The sequence below is a fragment of the Gorilla gorilla genome, chromosome 20, assembly GCF_029281585.2.
Source record: "Gorilla gorilla gorilla isolate KB3781 chromosome 20, NHGRI_mGorGor1-v2.1_pri, whole genome shotgun sequence".
NCBI classification, from domain to species: Eukaryota; Metazoa; Chordata; class Mammalia; order Primates; family Hominidae; genus Gorilla; species Gorilla gorilla.
Window position 1 is genome coordinate 5,616,166 of NC_073244.2, and position 21,701 is coordinate 5,637,866.

At 46.3% G+C, this 21,701-nt stretch overlaps 1 long non-coding RNA gene and 1 pseudogene across 1 annotated transcript; one reads left to right on the forward strand and one right to left on the reverse strand.

The window, feature by feature from the left end:
- The window catches only part of LOC129528718 (NADH dehydrogenase [ubiquinone] 1 alpha subcomplex subunit 8-like), a 67,162-nt pseudogene extending 64,854 nt beyond the window's left edge, over positions 1 to 2,308 (reverse strand).
- Positions 2,309 to 2,569: 261 nt separating this feature from the next.
- LOC134757713 (uncharacterized) lies at positions 2,570 to 9,470 on the forward strand. Its single transcript, XR_010132094.1, has 3 exons — positions 2,570 to 2,594; positions 8,279 to 8,378; positions 9,325 to 9,470. It is a non-coding gene; the product is annotated as an uncharacterized lncRNA (long non-coding RNA).
- Positions 9,471 to 21,701: the final 12,231 nt, after the last annotated feature.

The window sequence follows — 21,701 nt, forward strand, 5'->3', positions numbered from 1 at the left end:
GCTGGGATCACCTCATCTTACAAATAACCGTGTCTGCAAATGCTAAAATCAAGTAATCAAGGTGACCGGCAGGTAGGCCTAGAATTTAGATACAACTTCAAATCTTTTCCTAAACCACATCTTCCCCCTTTCATAGTATTTAATCACACCTTGTCTTGTATTTTAGTTATTTATGTAATTATTCGTATGTTCATTCAATTGTGTGAAGAGTAAAGGCAAATGTATTTCAGATACATCAGTTGTATGAAGTAGAACTTCAGATGTTTGTTGAACCTAATAAAAATTGCAACAAGAAATACAGCAACTCAAGATTAACCCAGCTACATGGGGTGGGGGCAGGGGGGTGGTTCACCGGGGGGAACAAAAGAGTGGGGGCCACATGGCAGCTCCCCTCTGCCACCTCAGAGTAAATGTCACTTTAATATAATAAAGTCCCTGAACATAGCTAATAATTTCTTCCTCTGAGGAAAATAACAGTTGCCACTCTCACAGGCATCTAAGATTAAATGAAGCATTGCAGGTAGAAGACTTAACATATGGCCAGGCGCGGTGGCTCACGCCTGTAATCCCAGCACTTTGGGAGGCCGAGGCAGGCAGATTACGAGGTCAGGAGATCGAAACCATCCTGGCTAACACGGTGAAACCCCGTCTCTACTAAAAATACAAAATATTAGCCAGGTGTGGTGATGAGCGCCTGTAGTCGCAGCTACTCGGGAGGCTGAGGCAGCAGAATCGCTTGAACCCGGGAGGTGGAGGTTGCAGTGGGCCAATATCGCGCCACTGCACTCCAGCCTGGACGACAGAGCGAGACTCTCAAAAACAACAAAACAAACAAACAAAATACTTAACATGGTGCCTGGTATATCATTGCTGGTACATCATTTCTAGTCTTGGCCTTCCTCTCCTTTAATACAGCCTGTTCTACTATCCAGCCCGGCCATGACACTCCTCTGCCTTAAAACCTTCCACCTCTTCCCACCACCTCCCTTACTGGATCAAGTCCAAACTGTTTGGTCTGGCCTTGTAGAAGCTGCTTCCAAGTCCTATCTCAGCCCGAGTTGCCTCTCCAGGCTCAGCACCTGCTGCTTCCCACCACCACCACTAGGGTCACATCAAACTGTACTTGGCTCCCTAAACACACAAGTTCTGCTAGGCCGTCTCATTCTTGTGAGTTTTCACCCATAATATAGTGGAAAAGCACTGGTTTTAAAATCAGACCTGGGTTCACTTCCAGCTCTATTACTTACGAGCTCCGTGACCTTGGGCAAATCATTTCTACTCTCGGGGACTAATTCCTTATTTATAACGTTACGACCAATTGTGTGTGTGTGTGTGTATATATATATATATGACCAATTGTGTGTGTATATATATATATATGGTGTATATATATATATATCCTACCTTATAGTGTTGCTGGGAGGATTCAATGAATTAATGCATGGAAAGTAATTAGCATCCTGCCTGGTATCTAGAAAGGACTTGATCATGTTAGCTATAATTAGTAGGGTATGTTTCTACTTCACTTCTCACAGCACTAACTACATTGTAGTGTGACTGCCTCTTTATGTGTCTGTCTCCCTACTGGATTGTAAAGTCCATGAAAGCACGAAGTACATCTCTTCCAGCGTTACGTGCACACGTTAATTACTCAAATGATATCTCTTGAATAAACGAATGCTTTAAATGGGTCCTGTTACCAAACACCTTCCCACGGCTGTGAGTAGATGCACGCTCCAATACTGTCTCATTTTCCCGCGGCTTCGTCACCCCACTCTATGCACTCTGCACCGGTGATACCACTTTAAGGTAGGTGACCGTCCCCCTCGACTGTGAGCCCCTAGAGTTGTATACTCACCTCGCATGCAAGTTTGAGGATTAAGCGACATAAGCTAAGGAAAATGACTGGTTGGTGCTTAATAAAATGTATCACTATTATTCACGGAAGGAGAAACAGGTCGCTGTGGAGGGCGAAAGGGGGAGGATTCTAGAGCCACTGCAGGATGCGACAGGGTGGGGTAGAGAGGGGAGGCGACTCCCAAAGCTGCGGAGGGGACCTCCGGGGGTCGACCTGTATATGCGTTGGAGGACTGGGGAGGGGGGCCCGGGTCCCAGGATCCGCGGAGCCCAAGCGGGGCTAGGCCCAGGCCCGAGAAGCCGCAGCCCCATGTCTCCCTTGCCTGTCCTCCGGATAGCCTCACCTCATCTACTTTCAGCTCCTCTAGAGTGGGCAGCTCCACTATCCCCGGCATGACGGCTGCAGCCCCGACCCCGACGAGAAGAACTCAGCCGCGTCGCCCCCGTCTCCTCGAACTCCCCTTTCGACCGCTGAGTGCCACACGGCGCCTGCGCATGCGCATCTGGCAACACGCAGGCGTATTGCCCTGCCCAACCACGAGCGAGGGAGCGTGCGCAATACCAAGAACTTTTCAGCCTCCAGCGGGGTGGGGCTTCGACTCGGCTCCGCCCACCCCTCCAGGTTGTCATAGTGATGCCGTATCCACTGAGACTCCGGATCCTAACAGCTGGAAGCTAAAAACAGGCGCCATGGAGTACACAGGGAGCATATATATCGGGGAATATGTAGATGGGAGGTAAGGGGCTCATTTGATTCACTTACTATACCTTGAATAGCTGTGACTGGAAAAAGACGGCTTTTTGCTTCTGCGAAACACCTTGTGCCAGGCACTTTCACAAACTTGCCCGAGTAATTTTTTCAAGGACCGTATCTAACAAGCAGCAAAGCTGAGATGCATTCATTCCATATATACTTATATGTGTGTGTGCATTGACTGTGTGTGTGTGCTATCTGCCAGTTTTAAACATAGGAATATTTAAAATGTCAAGATCCTTGCTCTTAGGGAGTTTATAATCCAGTTGGAGATGTATTGCCAATAAACAAATAAGTGATAAAATAATTACAGATAATGGTAAATGCTATAAAAACAAACACGAAGATTAGGGAAGAGAGACGGGCTAATCTGAATCTACACGGTCGCTTCCTTCCAGGAGGAGTTCACGATCTAGGGATTATTATAGAGGATTTTATACACAAATCACTGTAGTGGACTAGTAGTAAAAAACAATTCAACAGTTTTTTTTTCTTTTCTTTTCCTTCCTTCCTTCCTTTCTTCCTTCCTTTCTTCCTTCCTTCCTTCCTACCTTCCTCTCTTTCTTTCTCTCTCTCTCGTTTTTGTTTTATTTTCAGACAAGATCTCGCTCTGTTGCCCTGGCTGGAGTGCAGTGGCCTGTTCACTGATTACTGCAGCCTCGACCCCCTAGGCTCAAACAATCTTCCCGCTTCAGCCTCCCAAGTAGCTGAGACTACCGGTGTGCACCACAACCCCCAGCAAATTTTTCAACGCCTTTTGTAGACACGGCGTCTTGCTATGTTGTCCAAGCTGGTCTCATACTCCTGGGCTCAAGTGACCCTCTTGCATGAGCCACCGTGCCCAGCAATTCAACAATGTTGAGTGGCTACCAAGTACCAGGCCCTGGAATTGACTCTGGGCACAATCCCTGTCTTCAGAAAGTTCATTCAAACATGATGCGACTAGTAGACATAACAGATAACTGCGATTCAGTGTGATAAGAGCTGTAGTAGAGAGAAGCAGAGGAAACACAGAGGTGGCCACTCTTTTTTGCCAACCACCCTGGATGAAGAAAGTGGAATCTCTGTTTTTATAGCTGAGGAAACCAAGGCTGGACGATATGAAGTGGTTTGCTGAACCAGTGCTAGTTGTCGGGACTGTGAAGCACTCCCACCTTGGGGCTCTGTATTCACAAGTTGGTGGAATTCCAGGGCATTTTGAGTTAATAGGAAAGAGGGATCTGTGGTCTGGACAGGGATAGGAGATAGATTCCTAGAGAGGGTGGTAGGAATGCTATGGGATGCTATCTCTCTAATCATTACATCAATTTTGCAAGGAAGATGTTATTATCTTTCCAGGTAACAAAGGTGACCCTTACAGGGCTTGAGACACTTATCCTACTCAGCAGGTAAGTGGCAGAGGTGCTTGGTGTGTACTCCCTCTCACTATTCAGTGAGATAGTTCAGGCTGACCTTGCAAATAAAGGAACAGAAGTTACGAGAAGCAAAATGACTGGCCCACCATTATGGATACATAGCTAGGAAGTAACAGAGTCAGGATTTGAACCCAATCCTCTGTCCAAACCACATTCTTACTTTTCACAAGGCCCTGCTACAGTGAAGGTGGTAGAATTTTGGCAGATAGAGGTGGGGTATTGGGCATTTCAGGCACAAAAAGTTGAGAAACTACATTAATTTTTGATGGGCTGTATATGGGTGAGAGAGAAACACACAGACAAGGTAAAAGAGGGAAGGCTTTCAACCATTTGCCTTTGGCCTTCTGTGTATTTTCATTGGGTTTTTGTGCCAAATCAGCCATTTCCATGCTTTGGCCCTAGGAATTTGGGCTTTGCTTGAGGTTGTCTGGTACCTCTGTAACCACAATAGGGATTCCCAGACCTGAACAGGGCTTCCCAATTTCCCATAACTAGCAAGAAGTCAGCAGTTTTTCACTTGTTATACTTCTTTTCATAAGTTGGACATGTGTTATTCTGTATTGATTTTGTGTTTTTAACAACAGTTAACTAGAATTCTATTTGGGGCATCCCAAATTTCAGCATGTAATGAGAGCATGAGACAGGTCTGGGCTCAAGTCTGCCATTTGCTTGTTGTACACTTAATCAACCATCCATATCTCAGTTTCCTCATCTGTAAAATGGGAAAGCAATGCACATTCAGCAGCAGTGTTTCAAGGAATATGTAATGATCATATATGGGTGTTATTTACAAATGGTAGATACTCAATCGATTTTTTTTAATTTAGGGAGGGGATATTTTCCTCTTGGAGTTTAAATGAATAGAGTAACCTCTCTATACAGTAGGAAGTTGATATTTAACGTTTGGTTTAAAAAGTTTATGTAGACTCTCCATGGCTGATAGGAACATCAAATGGTACGACTGCTTTGGAAAAGTTTGGCAGTTTCTTGAAAAGTTAAACAGCCATTCCACTTATAGGTATTTACCCCAGAAATGAAAGTGTATATCTACACAAAGACATGTATACAAGTACTCATAGCAGCCTTATTTATAATAACCAAAACTAGAAACAAACCCAAATGTCATCAACAGGGGAATGAAGAAACTACTTGTGGTATATCCATTCATTGGAATACTACTCAGCAATAAAAAGGAGTGAACTATTGGTACACAGAACAACATGAATGAATCTCAAAAAATTATGTTAAGTGAAAGAGGCCAGACAAAAAAAGAGTAGATACTGTATGAGTCCATTTATGTAAAATTCTAGAAAATGCAAATCTATGGTGACAGAAAGTAGATCAGTAGTCACCTAGAGATGAGGATTGTGGGCAGGGGCAAGGAGGAAGTATTACAGAAAGGCATGCAGAAACTTTTGTGGGGAGTAGATATTTTGTCTTGATTGTGATAATGTTTTCCCAGGTGATGTCAAAACGTGTCAAATTGTACACTTTAAACACGTGGCCTATTGTATGTCAATTACACTTCAATAAATCTACTTAAAAAAAAACCTTAAAAGAGACATGATTTCCCTGTACCACGTGTGAATATTAAAAAAAAAAAAAGGTTAATGTAGTATCTGTCTGACCTCAATATTATGGTTTCTTTGGAGTAGTCGCACAATGGAGTTCTAGATAACTCCACTCCAAAGCACCACAAGGTAAGTGCCAGAAGAGACCTACAGACACAGGGGAGGAAGGGACGCCCATAGCATTTATGTAGTAACTACTGTGCTCTGGGTGGCTTTGCCTGCATCTTCTCTTCACAGGGACTCTTTGAGATAGATATCGTTATCCTGTTTTACAGATGGGAAAAGTAAGGCTCGGAGTAAACTTGCCCAAAGTCACCCAGTTAGCATTTGGCAGAGCAGGTATTAAAACCCAGGTCGATCAGACTGTAAAGCCCACGTGCTTCCTACAATAGAGCCCTGCTGCTGGGGCCCTTCAGAGGCCACATACAGTCGGAGCCGTCCTTAAAGGCTTCGTGGAAGAGATAGTATTTGAAATGGGCCTTGAAGGTTGGGTAGGATTTAGGTGGTTGGAGATGCAAGGTGAAGAATTCTTTTTCTAGAAGTTTCTAGGCAGAGGGAACAGCATGAGCAATAGCCCAGAGGGCACGTATGGAGTAGAGCTGGCAGTTCAGTTTGGCAGGAGAGTGGGTTGTGCCCAGAGGAGTTATGCAAAGGGAAGCTGGACAGGCAGTCTGTGCTCTGGCAAAGAAATTTCAATACCGTGCACAATTCTGGTGGTGGAGGAACCACTGATAGATCCTGGTAGGGCCAAGCATCAGGAAATAAAACTTATTTCATCTCTGTAACTCTCCTCATAATGCATATGTGTGGTAGAGACTCAGTAAATGTTGGCTGAATGAATGAATGAATGAATCATAGGTTTTGAGGGGTTTGTTTGAGACAGGGTCTCACTCTGGAGGGCTCTGGCTGGAGTGCAGTGGTGCAGTCTTGGCTCACAGCAATGTCCACCCCACCAGACTCAAGCGATCCTCCCACCTCAGCCTCCCCAGTAGCTGGGACCACAGATATGCGCCACCATGCCCAGCTAATTGATAGGTATTTGAGATCTGGAAATCATATCCTTATTATGGATTGAAGCCTTCACTATAAAGTGGTTTTTTTCTTCTTTTTAACTTACTTTGAATTTAGAAGGCAGGCTTTTCGCCTTGAATGAATTTTTTAAAATGGAAGAGAAGGAGGGAGAAAGGAAGGGAAAGAGAGACAGAGTGAAGGAGAAAAAGAAGAAGGGAGGAGAAGGAGAGAAGGAGGGACAGAGAGGAGGGAAGCAGGAAAAGTGAAGATGGGGAGATCAGCTCAGAGCTCACTGCAGTTGTCCCAGTAGGAGGCAGCAGAACCCTGGGCCAAGGCAGAAGCAGTGAAGCCGCAGGAAAGAGAAAAATGTAGGAGAGGTTTGGGGATTTTACTGCCAGGAGTTGGCAGCTGATTGGCTCCAGTCCCGTCCAGAGATGGCTTACAGCCCCAGCCCTGGGCCCAGCTCCTGGCCTTGAACCAGAGGATTCTGATACCATTCATGGAAATAGAGAACTCTAAGGAGGTGCTGCTTAGGGGAGGAGGAGATGATTCTGTTTTAGGCGAGTTGGGGATGTCTGTGAGAGGTCTGAACAGGGATGTCCAGTTCGAGGTAAGAAAAGGGGTGGGGTCTAACCTCAGAGAAGGGTGTAGAACTTGAATATGGAGATGGTGCTTAGAAATGATAGATGTGAGCTCAAGCAAAGAGTACAGGAGGGAAGGAGAAGAGGAATTCTCCCTTCCCCCCATGTCTTGCACTAGAATAAAAGTGAAATAGTTTTCAATTTCTTGTTCTATGCCGGGCATTCTGCTATAGTTTCACAACCATCGTCTCACTCAGTTATCTCAACAACTTTGTCATCCACTCTGTTCACTGACTACTCTTTCTGTTTCCTTCATTCTTTACTCAGGAGACGTTTATGAAGCCCCTGCTTAGTGGTTCTAGGAGCTGAGGATACCAAAGTCTTCCTTTAAAGAAGCTTTTCTTAAATACCGGAGATAAGATATCTAATTACAAAACAAGATAGAAAGTGTTACGCATCCCGACAGAGGTACTAGCAAAAGCCTTAAAAAGGTCAGAGTTAGGAGAGGAGCCTTCAGCTTGTTAGGAGGAATGGAGAAGGAATGAATGAAAGCATATTTATTAAGCACTCACTATATGTCAGGTCCTTTACTAGGAAAATCGTTATATGTTACCTGTATTAATTGCAGCCATTTCACCCATAAAGAAACTGGTCAGCCCGGTGCAGTGGCTCACACCTATAATCCCAACATTTTGGGAGGCTGAGGCAGGAGGATCATTTGAGCCCAGGAGTTCTAGATCACCCTGGGCAACATAGGGAAACCCCATCTCTACAAAAAAAAAAAAAAAAAAATTAAATAAGCCAGGCGTGGTGGGGCACATCTGTGGTTCCAACTACTTGGGAGGCTGAGGTGGGAGGATCACTTGAGTTCAGGAGATTGAGGCTGCATTGAGCCATGATCACACCGCTGTACTCCAGCCTGGGAGACAGAACAAGATCTGGTCTTGGGAAAAAAACAAAAAACAAAACAAAGAAGCTAGTCAACTGGTCAAGCTGGTGTCCCTGCCTTGTTCTCCTGTATGAGCCTGTCTTCCTCCTGCATAGCACTTATCACACATTGTATAATTACTCAATTTTGTCGCCCACTAGACTGTGAGCCCCCGAGGACAGGGACTGCATCTGCCTTGATCACTGTTGAATCTGTGTTGTATTCAGCAAGTTGGACCATCAGCATAGTCCCTGACAAAATGTAGGTGCTCTGTAAATACCTGTTTGGAAGGAAAGAAGGAAGGGAAAGAAGGGAGGGAGGCACAAGCAAAGAGGTTTGGGAAAGTATCTGTATTAGTCTGTTCTCATGCTGCTGTAAGGACATAACCAAAGACTGGGTAATCTATAAAGGAAAGAGGCTTCATGGACTCACAGTTCCACATGGCTGGGAAGCCCTCACGATCATGGTGGAGGCAAAGGGGGAGCAAAGGCACATCTTACATGGCAGCAGGCAAGAGAGCATGTTCAGGGGAATTGCCCTTTATAAAACCATCAGATCTCATGAGACTTATTCACTATCATGAGAACAGCATGGGAAAAACCCACCCCCATGATTCAGTTACCTCCCACTGAGTCCCTCCCATGACATGTGGGGATTATGGGAGCTACAATTAAAGATGAGATTTGGGTGGGGACACAGCCAAACAATATCAATATCCACGATTTTATATATATATATGTATAATGGTGGTAAGCTTCAAACCCTTACTCCTGTCTCTAAATTTCATATTTTCCCTAATATTCCACTTGTGGCATAATAGTCAAGGATGGATTGGTCATGGGGGACAGAGAAATCACAGAACCAGCTGCCAGAAAACCTGGGCTCTAGTGTCCACAGTTTTTACTGTGTGTGGTTTTGGGCACATCTCTACACTCTCTGGGCCTACTAAGGGGGTTTATTTCAGGGAGCAGTGTGAACTCCAAGGTGAGAGTGAGCCTCTAGGTGAAGGGGAGAATTAACAGAGCAAACTCTATTCCCCTCTTTTCGTTTTTGAGCTTTTGAGGGAAACAAAACAAAAATTTTGTTTTCAGCAGAGTACTGCTGGGATGAGAATGCTGAGAACGGGGTTCCTGCTCACTCTGTTGCCTGCCAGCTCTGATCCTCCAGCTGTCACACAGGGCTCAGTGATTTCCCTGTGTCTTTACAGGATGGAGGGCAAAGCCAAGTACATCCTCCCTACCGAAACAATATATGTTGGGGAAATGAAGGATGGCATGTTTCACGGCGAAGGAACCCTGTACTTCCCCAGTGGAAGCCAATACGACGCCATTTGGGAAAACGGATTGGCCATAAAGGTGATCAGCTGGGGGGGCGGGTGCAGTGGAGGAGAGATCCTCGGGCAAGAAGAGCCTCACCCTCTGGCGCCCCATCGTCCCTGTCTGGTGCCCACCTCGTTCCATTCACTCTTCTCTTTGCTTCTCCCCCACTCCCCCAACTTTTTTTTTTTTTTTTTTTTTTTTTAGTCTCACTCTGTCACCAGGCTGGAGTGCAGTGGCACAATCTCGGCTCACTGCAACCTCCACCTCCTGGGTTCAAGCGAGTCTCCTGCCTCAGCCTCCCGAGTAGCTGGGACTACGGGCATGCGCCACCATGCCCAGCTAATTTTTGTATTTTTAGTAGAGATTGGGTTTCACCATGTTTGCCAGGATGGTCTCAATCTCTTGACCTTGTGATCCACCCACCTTGGCCTCCCAAAGTGCTGGGATTACAGGTGCGCAGGTGCGAGCCACCACACCTGACCTTTTTTTTTTTTTTTTTTGAAAACGAGTCTCTGTCGCCCAGGCTGGAGCATAGTGGTGTGATCTCAGCTCACCACAACCTCTGCCTCCTGGGTTCAAGCTATTCTCTTGCCTAGGCCTCCTGAGTAGCTGGGATTACAGGTATGTGCCACCATGCCCGGCTAATTTCTCCCTGCTTCTGGATCTCCCAGGGCTCTAGAATCCTCTCCCTCTAGATCTGGAAGGATCTGTGGAGAGGCCATGATGAGTTTGCATCTGTTACACCACTTACTGCCTGATCTTAGGCCCACGACTTCACCTCCCTGAGAGTTCTTCACCTATCAACTCGGGACAGTTAGTTGCATTAGTCATGTGTTGCTACTATAACAGGTTACCACAGATTTAGTCTGAAATCAGCACAAATGTATTATCTTACAGTTCTAGAGCTCAAAAGTCTGAAATAGGTCAGCAAGCCTGCATTCCGTCCAGAGGCTCTATGGGAAAACCTGTTTCCTTGCCTTTTCCAGCTTCTAGAGGCTGCCTGCATTCCTTGGCTCATGGCCACGCATCACTCCAACCTCTGCTTTCATCATCACGCCACCCTTCATCCCTCTGCTTTCATCGTCATCTCATCTTCTCTCACCCTGACCTTACTATTTCCTTCTCATAGGAAGCTTGCAATCATATTTGGCACACCCAGATAATCCAAATAATCTTCCCACTTCAGGATCCTTCATTTAATTGCATCTGCAAAATCCCTCTTGCCATGTAAAGTAGCATACTCACAGGTTGCAGCAGACAGGGACATCTTTGGGGGACCATTATTCAGCCTACCACAATAGTACAAGGCACCTCAATATATATATGTGAACACTTTGCTAAGTTCCCAGCACACAAGAGGCACTCAATAAGTGTTAGCTCTTATTACCACCATCACTGCTACTATCATTATAACTTACCTAATCCAAGGATTCTTACCCCCTGGTATTTGTGAGTCATGAATAGAATTCAGGGAGTCACTGAAACCTCTTGATTTATATACAGAAATTTCTGTGTAAAGGGGACTAAGTTTTTCTCCAGGAAAAGCATCTATAGCTTTCATCAGTTTCACTAAGAGCATCTTGGGGCCTGACTCATGACCTAAAAAAGGTTAAGAAATGCTCCTTGTTTTATAGCTTGGAGAGTCTAAGCCCCAGGAAGGGGATGTGACTTTCCCGAGGTCACACAGTGAATTAATAGTATCATTGGAATTTCCACCCGTGTTTCCTGATGCCCAGGCCAATGCAATTTTCTACATCCTGAGGCTTCCTTTAGCAGTAAGGCAGCAAAGGCAGATTGTATGCGTTTGGACAAAGGACCGTGGCTGATGGCTCTGACCTTTCCAGCTATAATAATAATAAAAGAATAATAACATTTATTGAGGGCTTACTTTGTGTCAGTGTGTCAGTCAGGGTTCTTCAGAGACACAAAACCAATAGGATATACAGAGATGTATGGAAAGAGATTTATATTAGGGATTGGCTCACAAGATTATGGAGGCTAAGAAGCCTCCCAATCTTCCCTCTGCAACCTGGAGGCCCAGGAAAGCTGTTAGTGTAGTTCCAGTCCAAACCCAAGGGCCTCAACCAGGGGGATCAATGGTGTAAGTCCCAGTCAGAGTTCAAAGGCCTGAGAACAAGGAATGCTGATGTCCAAGGGCAAGGAAGACGGATGTCCCAGCACAAGCAGAGACAGGGAATTGGCGCTTCCTCTGCCTTTTTGTTCTATCCAGGCCCTCAACGGATTGTATGGTGCCAACCCACTTTGGTGAGGGTGGAACTTCTTTGCTCAGTCCACTGATTAAAATGTGAATCCCTTCTAGAAACGCCCTCATGAACACACCCAGAAATGTTTTACGAGCTATCTGGGCATCTCTTTCACTTAACCCAGTCAAGTTGCCTCACAGAATCAACCATCACAGCCAGGCACTGTGCTAAATGCTTCAAGTGTGCTATCTCATTGAATTTTCAATCAACCCTATTTTATGTACACTATCATTAACTTAATTTTACAAATGAGGAAATGAAGGGCCAGAGAGAGTGGGTCATCTGCCCAAGTTCATCTGCCAAAGTGAGTTCACCCACTTTGAGCGGCAGGGACAGGGCTCGGCACTTATACCCATTCCCTCTTCTCGTCACAACCATAGTAATTGTGATAGTTACCACTTCTTTACTGCAGCCATCAGAAAGGCCCCCACTTCCGTTGATATCTGAACCTCTTGGCCAAAAGCCTTCAGCTTCCTCAGATGCACATGTGTGCTCCTTGTCTTCCAGGGCACATATACCTTTGCAGATGGGCTGCACTATGATGAGAAGAACTGGCATTACTGCGACGGCTGTGATCGGAGGTTTTACACAGAGATCCTCAATGGCTTGAAGCCTGCAGGTACCCAGGCACCCACCCTTTCCTTCATACCCAAACTGAGAGGGAAACTAAGACAGTTTCGGATAAGTGGACTGTGTCCTACTGAAGTAACTTAAAGGGGAAGAGGAACTGAGCAGGCGTAGAAGAATACAAAAGAGCCAGGTCCTGGAGCCAGGAAGGCCAGTCCTCATATCTCAGCTCCACTGTGCTAGCCAGAGGACCATGGGCAAGGGACTTTACCCACTGTGCCTCAGTTTCTCCCCTTCAAAATGGAGTCAATCAGCTGGGCGTGGTGACTCATGCCTGTAATCCCAGCACTTTGGGAGGCCAAGGCGGGTGGATCACTTGAGGTCAGGACTTCCAGACCATCCTGGCCAACATAGTGAAACCTGTCTCTACTAAAAATACAAAAATTAGCCGGGTATGGTGGCATGCCTGTAATCCCAGCTACTCAGGAGGCTGAGGCATGAGAATCGTTTGAACTCACGAGGTGGAGTTTGCAGTGAGCTGACATCACGCCACTGCACTCCAGCCTGGGCGACAGAGCGACACTCTGGTCTCAGAAAAAAAAAAAAATCAAAATGGGGTCAACAGCATCATCTACCTCCCAAGATTGTTGTAAATAAGATAATTCATGTCAGGTGTTTAGAACAATGCCTTGAATGCATGTGGGTGCACGGTACATGTCAGCTGTTCTTATTCGTGGTACCTACTATAACACTAAAATTATGTAAATATTTTAAAAAGAAAGAGTTAAGGACGAAAGCAGTACTGACAGAGCATGTGCTTTGTGTATCAGGTGCTGGGGGAGGCTCTCTGTAATCCCTGTCTCCCTAATGTCCAGATGACCCTGCCCAGTCAGCCTTCCTAGTCCCATGTCACTCCAGGTTGAGGCTGTGGAGTTCAGACATGGTTCCCTGTGGCAGAGCTCACACTGGCAGCCCAGTCTTCCTCTCTGAGGTCCTCTGTATCATGCTACCTCCCTGCAAAAACCGTGTTTCATCACGGAGGGCTACATTTGGACTATAAGTCTGGATTCAGAGAGTGGCACCTTAAAATTTTGAGACGTGTTCCAGGTCAGGTGAGCCTCAAGATGAAGGGAGGGGAGGGATAGCATTAGGACAAATACCTAATGTAGATGACAGGTTGATGGGTGCAGCAAACCACCATGGCACGTGTATACCTATGTAACAAACCTGCACATTCTGCACATGTACCCCAGAACTTAAAGTATAATAAAAAATAAATAAATAATAAAAAAATAAAAAAAGAAGAGTGTAGTTTTTGGCACAGCAGAGATAATATATCCAAAATGACAGATGGGGAAACAACTCTGTATACTATAAAAACAATCCCAACTTAGCTTGTGAGAGACCATGAGCTGTGGTTGACAGAGCATGGAGCCAGAAATTGTGGGTTTGAGTCCTAGCATTCTCTGTCTATAGCTGGATGAGCCTGCACAAGTCAACCTCCGTCAGGGCAGAAGCCTCCAGGAAGCACCCAGGCACTGGAGTCAGGCAGACCTGAGCTCAAACCCCCATCTCCTTCCCTTCCCAGCTTCATGACCTTGGGTCAGTTAGTTGACCGGGTGAGCCGCCTTCTCTCCCTTTGCCCTCCTGACACTTACTCTGCTATTTTCCTCCTATCCCCAGGCTTCTTTGCCACTGCCTCTTCAACATCCCCCCACCCCCAGTTATTCACGTTGAGGTTCCCGGGGCTCTCTGGCTTAGGCATTTTCTGTTTTCATTCTATATGCTCTTCCTGAACAAGTTGATACACTTCTAAGCCTTCAACTACCATCGGCTTCTAAACTGAAATCAGAATCCCTGAGCCTAAGATCCCTGCATCAAGCTTCCCTGACACCTGTATTGGTCGTTCTCAACTTGTTTGCACTGAATTCATTGTCACCCCCACCGTGATGGCTGCCTCACTGAATGTCATGCCCATCCACCTAGGTAAGCCTAATCCTCCCTTCCCCTGCCCCCTAAGTGCAATGGTCCTATGGATTTTACCTCTGAAATATAGACTTTATTTGTTTATTCAACAAATATTTATTGAGCACTTCCATGTGCCAGGCAGCATTCTCTTCATACTCTTTGCCACTGCCCTGTTCCAGCCCTCCATCATCTTTCCCCTTGATGACCTGAGTCCAGAGATCCCCACTTGGCCCCCTTGAGGTCATTCTCCATTCTGCAGTCACTTCCATCTTTTTTTTTTTTGAGACAGAGTCTTGCTCTGTTGCCCAGGCTGGAGTGCAGTGGTATGATCATAGCTCACTGTAACTTTGAACTCCTGGGCTCAAGCGATCCTCCTGCCAAGTGATCTGGCCTCCTAAGTAGCTGGAACTACAGGAATGTGCCACCACTCCTGGTTAATTTTTTTTTTTAAGTTTCTTGTAGAGATGGGTCTTGCCATGGTGCCCAGGCTCATCTAGAACTCCTGGCCTTAAGCAACCTTCCCTCCTTAACTTGGGATTACAGGCGTGAGCCACCATGCCCGGCCGCTTACATCTTTTAAAGTGTGAATCTGATTGCCTCCCTCCCGCCCCGCCCCTTGAGTGCTCCCTATACCCTCAAGATAAGGTTTCAAATTCTCAGAAACAGTGACATTCTCTGGCTCCTGCTCATGTCCCAGCCTCATCCTAGGCTACCCACCCTTCTCGGTTTTTCTCTCTCCCCTCTTGCCATGCTTGCTTTCTCTCTATTTCTCAAAGAGACCACACTTTTTCCTGCCATTCTCTCTGCCTGGAATACTTTAACCCTCTTACTTCACCCAAATAACTCCTTCCCGTCCTTCAGGTCTCAGCTCAACGTCCTGAAGCTGGGAGCCCCTTCCCTGAATTCCAACACTAGGTAAGGTCTCCCTGTGGCATATCACAGCAGCCATGACCTCCTCCCAGGGCTTGGATAGTGAGTGTTCAGCTCGTCTTCCCAAGCTGTGAGCAACATGAGGGCAGGACCCTAGCACATTGTCTGGCATACAGTGGGTACTCGTTAAAGAGTTATTGTCAAACAGGGATAATGATATTGACATCACAGTGCAGGGTGAAGTGTGTGCTTAGGGGAGTTAAGGCAATGACATTAAGAAATATTTCCTAAGCTCCTACTGTATGTCAGACACTGGCTGGACCCAGGGAGACCAGAGTTAAGAGGACATCATCTCTCCCTTCAAAGAGCTGCCAGTCTAGCTGCAGCTTGAGAACCTTGCAAATCACTCCTCCCGGATTAGTTATGATGGGAGGCCTGGACTTTGCCATGGGCTCTTCACCCCAATTAAGGCTGTAGGCAAAAAGCCCTCAGCCTTAAGCCTTAGCTCTCACACAATGGCTGGTTTTGCTAAAGCTAAGCCTCTGCCAGTCTCGTGGTGGCTTTTCCCGAACCTGCCTGGCTCTCCCCGAACCTGCCTGGCTCTCCCCTACTTCTCCTGTGACCCTCAGAAGAGCAGCTTGATTCTAAGTAGCTACTTCCTTCCCTTGTCACTCCACACTTTGCCTCTCGGGGCTGGCATTGTTAGGGCAACTCGCCCTGCCTGCAAGGCAGGGTGAGGGTTAAAAGTGCCCCGTGACCTCTTGGAGCATCTGTGAGATGGGCATTGGTATGAGGCTTTGGTGAGAGAATGGCTGTAAAGTGCTTGACATGGAGTAAGTTCTCGGTAGTCATTAGCCAGTACATATGGGGTTAGGTTTAGGATCAGGGTCAGTGTCAGGGTTACGGTTAGGCATGTCATTAAGCAACACAAGAGTTCCTACTGTGTGCAAGACTCTGGGTTGTGGGCGTGGTGCTGTGTGCTCAGTGGGCATCCAGCTCTCAGTCTAGAGAACAAGGAACTATAGCAACTATAGTTAGAAGGAACCTGAGAAGTTATTTATTCCAACCTCTCCCTTTACTTGAGCCATGGCGTTTCAAGATACACATACCTAGCGTGCATGACCTAAAAGGTGCACTCAATCTTCTTTCTCTCCCAGAGATCTCAGTGTCCCTGGTCCTGTGGCTGCACCTAGGCTGTCTCCTCTCCTGATGTTGGCACCTGAACATACAGGTTCCAGAGCTGGACTGCCTCCTAGCTGGATAACCTTGGGAAAGTTACTTTAACTTCTCTGAGCCTCAGTTTTCTTATCTGTAAAATGGAGCCACAGAGTTGCTCTCAGGATTAAATAAAAGAGGAGCACAATGCCTGGCACATAATAAACATTCAATGAGTGGCAGCCACCGTGGTAATTTTGGCAAGAGTCAAAGTTCTCCACCACCTGCCCCTTGTCCACCTGATCCATTTCTTTTCTGCTGTTCTCCTTCATACGTGCTCTGCTCTACAAGGTTTCCAGAGTGGGGCTTAAGGATCCATGCCTCTGGCCTCTGCCCACGCTTTGAATGCCACCCCTCTTCTGGATCTGATGCTCTCCTATCCATTTGCCAACTCTGACTTACCCTCAGCATCTGTCTAACTTCAGAACCTGTGCCCTTTGTCATGGTATCCGAAGAAATGGAGGAGGATGGGGTCAAAGGAAGAAGAAGACAGAGGGTCTCGTTCCCAAGACCCTGTTCCCAAGAGCCATGTTCAGAAAGTTCCTTTGGGGCACCGTTTCTGCTGGGTTTGCTTCTTGCCCTGAGTAGGGGGTATTTAGTTCAACAGGGGAGCCAGATAGTCACATGAGCCACCAGCCACAAGTGGACCTTATGGGAACACTGGGTTTGGATTTGACCTTGATGGTGAACTAATTGCCCATTATGTTCTTTCAAGGTATGGCTCAACTCACCAATATGGACCCACCTAGAAAAATCCCCAGGGGCTATTACGATTGTGGAGATGGCTTCTATAACCCAGTCACGAGGGTAGTCAAGGACTATAGGAACCGCTTTCTAAGAAACACAGGTAGGTTTCTTCCGACACTGCAGCACGTTTTCTCTTCACCCACATATAAGTATGTGCATCTGTATGTACAAATGTATGCACACACTTGATGAGAAAGAAGCTTTTGCTGATAGAAGATGAAAGTTGATTACCTGGATGTTTTATTTTTTGGACTTCTCGTGGCTGGCAAATCTGTACATAGTCCTAGAGTGAGGTAAAAGGACATTCGTGGTCTAGCTGTGACGGCACATAAATGTCGCACAGAAAGGATTAAGGTACTTATTTTTGTATGCATTCCTTCGATTTTAATGGGCACTTAATATATGCTAGACACTGTGCTTGGTGTTGGGGGAAAAGCAGAGCAAAGCTGGACACAGCCCCCCTTCCTTGTGGAGCTTGCATTCTAAAAGTGGCAGAGAAGTACTATAAACAGTTAATTGTATCATGGAACAGACACAATGAAGGGAAAAACATGGTCCTGTGGGAAGGGAAAGTAGGGGCCCCAGAGAGGTGGGACAGATGCTGTGGGAGCACAAATAAGGGCTATCAAATCCCGAAGCGGTTAGTCAGAGAAGGTTTCAAGGAGGAAATGACTTCTAAGCTGAGACCTGAAGAATAACTGGGAGTTGACCACAAGGCCTGGGGAGAGGGTTTCCCAGCGAGAGGAAATGGCACAGGCAATGGCCTAGAGGGGAGTGATCCCTTGAGGTCCAAGAAGGTTGGTTCATCCTTTAGCCAGGGGAGTAGGTACCTTGGAGGATCCAGAACCTCAGTTTGGTGAGTCAACACAAGGCTGATCAGACGAAGAAGAACCCATTTACAGTGACCACACTCACAGGAGATCAATACACAAAAAATAGAACATTTTCCTTTAATGCAGTGATTCCTAAACTTATCCTTTTCTGAAGTCACACTCCCACTAGGAATATCAAAAGATATGGACCCTCTTGCCGGAAAAATGTCCATGCATGCACACACACACACACGTGCGCCCACACGCGCACATGCATACACACACACACACATTTTGCAGATAGTCTTAAGGGGTGGATGGTCCCTCTAAAGACCTAGGTCAAGAAACCTTGCTCTATAATGAGAAAGAAACTGCCAGGTAGACCAGAACATCTGTGCTGGTGAATGAGAGCATCCTCTCCCTATAGGGAAATTTACTCAGTAAGTCGGTGATGACCAGAAAGGTGCCTCATGGGGCTAGAGTAAGAGCAAGGAGAGGCCGGGTGTGGTGGCTCACACCTGTAATCCCAGCACTTTCGGAGGCCAAGGCGGGCGGATCATGAGGTCAGGAGATCGAGACCATCCTGGCTAACACGGTGAAACCCCGTCTCTACTAAAAATACAAAAAATTAGCCGGGTGTGGTGGCGGGCGCCTGTAGTCCCACCTACTGGGGAGGCTGAGACAGGAGAATGGCATGAACCCGGGAGGCGGAGCTTGCAGTGAGCCGAGATCGCGCCACTGCACTCCAGCCTGGGTGACAGAGCAAGACTCTGTCTCAAAAAAAAAAAAAAAAAGAAAAGAAAAGAAAAGAGCAAGGAGAATTGTCAGTTGATCCTATGACTGGAATCCTGCAGCTAAGATGCCCCTAACCCACTGGATGCTACTGGAGGAACATGGCAAATGCTCACACTCCAAGTCCCCCAGCTCACATTTCTTCAATGACTTCCCTTTTCCATTTGCACAATGCACTACTATGTAGCACGCTAACTCTGCTGGGTGCTAATAGGTTTACCATGAAGTTTCTTGGTCAAATAAAATAAGGAGATGTTGCCCTAAACAATGCTAACCAGGCTTATTTACTGCAGAACTTCTCAGGGCCTTTAATATGCTAATAAACTTTGTACTTTTCCTTCATGGTACTTATTTCAACATAATTAAATGTAATTATTTGCTTAATATCTGTCTCTCCCACTGGACTGTAGGATCCGTGTGAGAAGGAACTCTGCATTATCTTGTATCACTAAGAGTTCAGTTAGAAAAATGGAAAGAGGCAGGACGCCGTGGCTCATGCCTGTAATCCCAGCACTTTGGGATGCCAAGACAGGCAGATCACAAGGTCAGGAGTTCGAGACTGCCTGGCCAACATAGTGAAACCCCGTCTCTACTAAAAATACAAAAAATTAGCTGGGCGTGGTGGTGGGTGCCTGTAATCCCAGCTACTCAGGAGGCTGAGGCAGGAGAATCACTTGAACCTGGGAGGCGGAGGTTGTAGTGAGCCAAGATAGCGCCACTCCACTCCAGACCGGGTGATAGTGTGATTCTCCATCTCAAAAAATAAAAAGAAAAATGGAAAGAATTTAATATCAGGAAATTGGTGGCTACCAGGGAACTAGAAAAGCAAAGGAAGACATTGAGGTAACAGAGAAAGTAACTGCAGGATGCAGGCACCCCCTCAAGGACTGGGGACAATAGTAAGAGATTAGGTTGTGAGAACCTAGAAGGTCAACAGAGGGACCCCCCAGGACCTGCAACCCAGACACCTGAGCAGAGACCAGCTGGGGCTGGCTCCTGGGAGCTCAGATCAGGGCTTCTGCAGAGCTGGGACCCAGACCTCTGGCAGGGGAGCACTGCCCAGTGGAGCCTCTGAAGAGAGAGATGAAGCTGATTCTAGGAGTGTGGAAAAAACTGGAAACTGGAAGTGAAATGACACTGCTGAGATGACATTGGCATGAACAACAAAGACAACAGAAAGGAGTGTATCTTTGTCTGCCTGACAGCCCCTAACAAGGAGCCGGCTGACAAAACTAATGTAATTCAGACAGTTCCAGTCCCACCATTGCCAAGTTAAGTATAGAAGGCTCAGTTTGGAGCTGAGAGTCAGTAGCTTCTCTTTTTTCATTTTGAGATGGAGTTTCACTCTTGTTGCCCAGTCGGGAGTACAATGACACGATCTTGGCTCCCTGCAACCTCTGCCTCCCAGGTTCAAGTGATTCTCCTGCCTCAGCCTCCCAAGTAGCTGGGATTACAGGCACCTGCCACCATGCCCAGCTAATTTTTGTATTTTTAGCAGAGGCAGGGTTTTGCCATGTTGGCCAGGCTGGTCTTGAACTACTGACCTCAGGTGATCCATCCACCTCGGCCTCCCAAAGTGCTGGAATTACCTGACACTGCACCTAACCAGGTGTCAATAGCTTCTCACTGGCCCAGCCACCCCTTTTGTTGCTCAGCATCCACACACATTCTTCTACAGATATTAAGTCTTCTGTACTACATTAATAAATGTATATTTTTTGTATAACAAGTTTCAATGCATCCTTCATATTAACACAAGGCCCTCTCCCCTTCTCCCACAGAGGGAGATAGGAAGCCCCAACAGACATTGCACCCATCTTTTGAGTGAGGTTATTCCTTGGCAGTTCTGCCTGAAGAGTTTATAACCTACAAGCTCCTGCCAATAATCCTTCTATAAAATAACAAGGATAAAAGAGGAAACAAAAGAAAAAATTAGTTAATAAAAACAAATATGCTAGCCAGGCATGGTGGCTTGTGCCTGTAACCTCAGCTACTTGGGAAGCTGAGGCAGGAGGATCTCTTGAGCCCAGGAGTTTGAGGGCAACCTGGGCAACACAGCAAGACCTTATCTCTTAAAACAAAACAGACCAAGTGCAGTTGCTAACACCTGTAAACCTAGCACTTTAGGAGGCTAAGGCAGGCGGATCACCTGAGGTCAGGATTTCAAGACCAGCCTAGCCAACATGGTGAAACCCCATCTCTACTAAAAATACAAAAATTAGCTGGGCATGGTGATGCATGCCTGTAATCCCAGCTACTCAGGAGGCTGAGGCAGGAGAATTGCTTGAACCCAGGAGGCAGAGGTTGTGGTGAGCCGAGATCCGCCACTGCACTCCAGCCTGGGTGATACAGCGAGACCCCCTCTCAAAACAAAACAAAACAAAATGTGCATATAGGTTAATAAATAGAAAGATAGATGACATAGATACAGATAGACATACACATACAAACAAGGAGAAAAAACTGTATCACTACTATAGTTCTCTTTCTGTAACTGGTCACAAGGCTGTAGTTAATATTCATAAATTCCTTCTTACATTATTCATCCCAGGTTCCATTTGCCTTGAGCCCACCCTTCCATTGTTCTGGCTTTTTACCAGTAGGGTGATCAAAACCTTCATCCCTGAAGGGTCCAAACCCTTAGTGGTCCTGACTTGGTTGGTTATTTAGTTGGTTGGGTTAGTTTTTTATGAACGTTTACTGTGGTCAGTGGAAGTACCAAGAGGTGTCCTGGAGAACTGCTGGGTTCCATACAGCGTACCCTTTCTCCTAATGGATGGCAGCATTATCTTCTATATCCAGCCTTCTCTCAGGAGCCAGGAGAAACTGGTGGTAACACAGATCATAACAGCATAGAGTTGCTCCCAGAGAACTCAGTAGGGATTACTTTACCCTGGAGGCCAGCAAGCCAGAGAGGTTACCTGGAAAAAGAAAGAACTACTCGGTAACCTAAAAAAGAACAGACAAATGCAGCAGGGTTGGTAAGAGTGTTAAAGGCAGAGGGGACAGCATGTGCAAAAGGATTACAGT